The sequence below is a fragment of the Phyllobates terribilis genome, unplaced genomic scaffold, assembly GCF_046119375.1.
Source record: "Phyllobates terribilis strain yellow unplaced genomic scaffold, ASM4611937v1 Scaffold_1__5_contigs__length_1240528914, whole genome shotgun sequence".
In the NCBI taxonomy this organism is placed as follows: Eukaryota; Metazoa; Chordata; class Amphibia; order Anura; family Dendrobatidae; genus Phyllobates; species Phyllobates terribilis.
The window spans coordinates 95,688,748-95,694,747 of NW_027362761.1; the positions used below are offsets into that span (position 1 = coordinate 95,688,748).

The 6,000-nt window shown below is 41.8% G+C and overlaps 1 protein-coding gene across 5 annotated transcripts in view; it reads right to left on the reverse strand.

The window, feature by feature from the left end:
* LPAR1 (lysophosphatidic acid receptor 1) overlaps positions 1 to 4,750 on the reverse strand; it is a 205,278-nt gene extending 200,528 nt beyond the window's left edge. For all 5 annotated transcript variants that reach the window (XM_073664790.1, XM_073664799.1, XM_073664761.1 and 2 more), the window contains exon 1: positions 4,242 to 4,750. The gene's annotated coding sequence lies outside the window, so the exon portion shown is untranslated. The remainder of the gene's footprint in view (positions 1 to 4,241) is intronic.
* Positions 4,751 to 6,000: the final 1,250 nt, after the last annotated feature.

A 6,000-nucleotide genomic window follows, 5' to 3' on the forward strand; every position in this document is an offset into this window, starting at 1 on the left:
GTTTCCTCCCACACCCCAAAGACATAATGATGGAAAATTCAGATTTTGAGTCCCAATGGGGACAGTGATGATAATGTTGATGATACTGTATATAAGCAATCATTATAAATAGTCACCAATAGCCCTTGACATCCCCTTCAATTAACAATTTTTGGTCTCCTGCTTTTATCTAACATTGGGAAGTTTACTACCATGCTTGAAAAGTTGTGCTGACATAATTTTGTGCCAAATTTTGCATTATGTTGTTACATTTGATAAAGATGGAGTGGAGGAGTTGACTTGCCATTTTTGATAAATGTAGGACAATTTTCAGATCACTGCTATTATTGTGTCTAAATGCTGTATACCGGCCAAGGCAAAGCAACTCGTTGACATGACAACAACTTGGGCACATGCCTAGTGTAACCACAGTTAGACCCTTGGCTGAAAAGCTTGCTTCAACTGAACTCTAATACATTTAAGGATATGGTCACATGGGGAATATTTGCTGTGGAAATCCCACAGCAAAATTAAAGTACTGTGCAAAACTTTTAGGCAGGTGTGGAAAAAATGCTGCAAAGTAAAAAATGCTTTTAAAAATGGAAATGCTAGTTCATTTTTTATCAATTAAAAAAATGTAAAGTGAATCAACAAAAGAGAAATCGAAATCCAATCAATATTTGGTTTGACGACCTTTTGCCTTCAAAGCTGTATCAATCCTTCTGGGTATACTTGCACTTAGTTTTTGAAGGAGCTCAGCAGGGTGGGTATTCCAAACATCTTGGAGAACTAACCACAGATCCTATGTGGATGTAGCGCAAATCCTTATGTCTCATCAAGTAATTCCAGACAGACTCGATGATGTTGAGATCAGAGCTCTATGGAGGCCACATCGTCACTTCCAGGGCTCCTTGCTTCTCTTTACACTGAAGATAGTTCTTAATGACATTCCCTGTGTGTTTGGGGTCTTTTCCCTGCTGAAGGATAAATTTGGAGCTAATCAGATGGAATTTCACCTACACATCTGCAAAACCTGCTCTGGTTTCATTGTTGTGGTTTCCACTGGGCAAAAGCTGTGGATGTGCTACCAACTTCACCCTTTGCATTACTAAGGGGGAAATCCAGGGTGAACATTTGCAGCATAAATTTACACGCCTAGGATGTGAAATCTATTTACACTGTGTTTTCTCCACAATGTCTTGATAAAAATTCATAAAATGTAATTTACAACACAAGCAGAGTAAAATATTGTGGGTTTACTGTCTATAATTTCTTCAGTAAAAACGTTCTGTGTAGACAGACTCTTAAAGAAGCAGTCAGAATATAGTCCGGGCAAATTTGCTTTCATTGACAGCAAGAAGATATGTTGTAAACTTTCAATTTAAAGCACAAATTACGATATATGAGAAAATTGGAAGACCTTTCATTATGCAACGTAATATTACAAAACTCTGAAAACTATTGCTCTTGTTGGGATCAGATTAAAAATGGGTCTCAGGCCTTTTTCCAGATAATCAAAAACTAGTTTGATGGGGTTTTTTTATAAATGAATTGAAGCAAAACTTTCTTTATAAATTTCAAAATAATAACAATAATAAAAATAATAAATATTATCTACTATATAATCGGCTTATCCCGTCTGTCTGTCTGTCCGTCCAGGAAATCCCGCATCGCTGATTGGTCCGGCCGTGGCCAATCAGAAACGCGGGATTTCAGAACAAGATGGCGGCCGTTGGCGGCTCATCTGCCGCACAGAGGTCAGCGGCGATGCAGCCGGGAGAAGACCGGCTGCTCGCAGCAGAAGTACCCCGACCGGCGGCCTAGGCGGCGCCGCTCCCCGTCCTCCCTTCACACTTGCCGTCGGGAGATCAGCGGCCCTAGCCACTGATCTCCCGACGGTAGCCGCATGGAGGTCAGCGGCAATGCAGCCGGGAGATGACCGGCGCTAGTCCTCACTAACACGGTTCGCCGGCCGCGACCAGTCAGCGATATTGGCGCGAAATTTAAAACACCGCTTCTCTGACTGGTCGCGGCAGAGACAAAGCGCGCGGTGGATGCTGGGTGTGACACGATGGGGGATAACCCCGCCCACAGCCCGTCATTCACCGTGGTACGCAGAACAGGAGACCCCTGGCTGCAGCCGCAAATAGTTGTGATGTAAGCGGAAGCAAGAGCCGGCTGCAGCCGGGGGAATTACGTGCTGGCTGTGCGTGGTCAGCGATGTTGTCACAAGCAGTATTGACAACATGACGTAATTACAAAATTCATTAGGGGCCCCGGGGGGATACATCGAGGGGTTAATTTAAAGTAGTGCACAACCCATTTAAACACTGCTTCGCTGATTAGTCGCGCCCGGTCGTCCGCATACATATTCTAGAATACCCGATGCGTTAGAATCGAGCCACCATCTAGTAGGAGATAAATATATTAGCTTGGAAAGTGTGAACTATTAGTTCAAGTGACTTTTACTCTATACTGTTGAGTTAGTCCTTAGACGATACTTAGTATAGATAGTGTTATGCATGCCCTATAAATGTACTAAGCAGAGTGATTGTTGGGAATTGTAGCAGGAATGGCTGCAGGGCTCTCGGATAGCAAGTGGGTGGCACCAGTAGTAACACCCTGCATTCTCTCTACATACATCTGCAGGGAGATGGTTAAGCAGTAGTGGGAAACAGACAACCACTACAAAGAGCAGGCAATGAACGTGTGGTGAACGTGAGGCTGCCTCTATTCAAACTGCGGAGAAACGCAAATAAAATTGTTCAAGATGCAGCAGACAGACATCAAAGACCACACTACATCAAAGTCAACACACTGAACATATTAACACTACATCACAGCCAAGGACAGGAACCTTGAAGTTGCCTTAGCAGTGTAGACTTTTTCAACTCTCTCCTTAAATATCCCTGAAAGGTCAATTTCTAAATGTTTTCATTGATTTTGTAAAAGAAACTTCAGTCAGTATCTGGAAACTGTCTTTTTTACTATTTCACAGTGGCCATGCAAAAAATAATAAAATCAACTGCTACTCCTTCTCCTCAGGTCCAGCACTGTGTTTTTGCCTCTGCTCTGGTGATTGGGTAGAGTCTGCAGCAATGGCAGCATGTCAACAGCGCTGCAGCCAATCACTGGGGTCAGCGTCTCTGCCAAATTGCTAAATGACTGGCTGATTGGCTGCAGCACTGTTGAAATGACGTAACCATTGCACCCTGTACAAAAAGCATCAGAGCAGTGGCAGCGATGCAGTGCTGGACCATGGGAGGTTAACAGATGACTATTATTTTTGGCATCGCCACCATAAATTAGTAAAAAAAAAAGTTTAAGAGGAAAATTCCTTTAAGAATTCAATAGATGCACTATATAAGGCTAATTGACCTTAATTAACAGGCATTGGGACAGATTTGCATCTAGGAGAATCAGTTGAAAAAAGAATGAAATGCATCGAATTACTGACAATTCTTCAAAATTGAGGTTCTTCACAATGTTGGGGAAGAATCAATGGAGACAAATCTAATATTTTCTCATTTCTATTACTGATCAACTGTGTCCCCTTGTTTTTATCTACAAGACATACATTGAATGGAGGAGCTATTTCTGTCCTCAAACAAAAGTTTCCCCTGTCCATCAGACTGTTGAAAACCATCAATAGCCTAGAGTGATCATCAACTTAAGTCCTATTCTGTAATATAGATATAAATCCAATAAAACAATTTGCCTAATATTCATACCTGCTTGAGGAATGAGTGAAGAAGAAATGTGATTCTGAACCAAGGTAACTCTATGATCATTTTACTGAAGCAGATGATCCAGTTTTCAGCAGGGCATCTAAGTTGTGGCCATAAATGTAGCCAACTTTCTCCTCACATAATCGCCTCTAATTCTGATTGTTACATCTTTGGTACTAAGATTGTTGTTTTCTTGGGCTGAAAAGTTTATCTCACTGATCGATACCACCACTAATGCGCCAGAATTACAATGCACGGTAATTGTGTTTGCAAATTTCTGCATTAATGTAGAAATCAAACAATTTTCCAATCTTTAAATATTTACCAGTTGCATTGTAAAAAAAACATCATTTCTTTCTGTTGCTTTGTGTTGCTAATGAGATACAGTCATCATAGTTAATTAACGTTCTATCAACATCAAAACGTTCCCAGTCCAACATCTATGAAGTGTTAGCAAGCTCATAACATTTTATATTGACTGATATGACAAATGTAGCATTGACTTATGTACTAAGAAAAAGTTAAGGACTTTACCTGTTCTAGTCCTCTGCTTAGTGATCCACGTTGCAATATTTCAACCCAAGGAATCAAGCCAAAAAGAAAAACCTCAGTAGATCTTTTTTTTTCCCTTCTCCAAGTCCCACCAGACAAACTGTCTCCCAATTCCGTCACTGCGAAACAGATCCACAAACTACTTGGAACATCATTGTAGAGCATGAAGCAGAGCTGGAGAAGGAGAGAATAGCTAATGGTACCGTAGAGTCTCCAAATTCTAGGTCACTACTTAAAAGAAAATGGCACTGCCAAGTGTGATTGTGTATCTGGGCAGGAGGGGTGAAGGACAAGGTGAGACCCAACTTCTTTCTTCTTTGCTTTTCCTTCTTTCCAGAAGAATAAGGAATCCCTTTCAGTCCAGGTTTAGTAGAGATTGTGCTGCCAACCCTGGGATTAGGGAGTGTGGGATGATAGCACAGAGGCTGCCTGTGCTGTAATGTCTGGAGTGTGTGGAAAGCTTCTCACTCTGAATGTGAGTCCCACCTATGTCACTCCCACTCTCTGCTAGTTTTCCTGTGTGTACTCCCAGGCAGTGCCTCCACCTCTCGAAAGTATTATGAATGAAGAGGCTCATGACATTTGCTATCGCTGGCCCTGGGGCTATTTAAATAGTAGTGGCACTTTTGAAACACAACATAGCAAGTCTTCTAAGCACTGCACTGCTAGATGTATGGTGTAGATGATGACATATTCTTCAGTCTGTCACTCTTGGGTTGCTGAACAGTGTATCACCGCTTTCATTACTTGTAAGGCTATGTTCCCATCAGCATCAGGAATTCTATTTTCTGTTCCATTTAGGCACAAAAAAAACAGAATTAATGCCAGGGTTGGTCAGATCTATCTGACCCAAATTACTCTCAATGGACCTCTTGACTATAAAAGGGTCCATAGTACTTCTGTTATGGTGTCCGTTATTTTACCAATTTTTTGTCAACTGAAAACTAATCGCAATGTGTGTTGTAAAAAGAAAAATTATGACAGGACTGATGTATTTTGCGCCCCATAAGTGTGAATAGAATCTGTCAAAAATACACTTTTCTGTATGTACACTTCAGAATTCAACCGGCTGCTTCTGTCTTCAGTCACATCATCAAACAACACTAGTGACCCAGTGTCATTTAAAGCCATGCATTCCCATGTCATCATACTGCCTCCACCATGTTTTACAGAGGATGTGGTGTGCTTTGGATCATAAGCTGTTCAAAGCCTTCTCCATACTTTCTTCTTCCCATCATTCTGATACAGGTTGATCTTAGTTTCATCTGTCCTAAAAATTATTTTCTAGAACTGGGCAGTCTTCATTAGATGTTTCTGGCAAAGTCTAATCTGGCCTTTTACATTTTTAAGGCTGATTAATGATTTGCACCTTGTGGTGAACCCTCTGTATTTGCTCTCATTAAGTCTTCTCTTTATGGTAGACTTACATACTGAAACATCTACTTGTCACGAAAGGTGTGGGAAAGACTAAGTGCAACATGAAGGGAGAAGGGGGAGGAAGCCCAAACACTAGGGAAAGGGTGAGTGGAGACCCCTAGGCAGATCTAATATCACCCTGCCTACCCTTCCGTCCCTATAGAGGTTCCACACCTATAGCCAAGCAGGACCCTAAGCCCTGAATGCCCACAGAGCTTGGCCCTAGATAGGGAGGGGGAGGGGTGAGCACTGGTCAGGCCACACAACAAACTAAAGACAACAAGGTAGACAAACAAAGGGGATAAACTTAGCCCGAGCTGACACA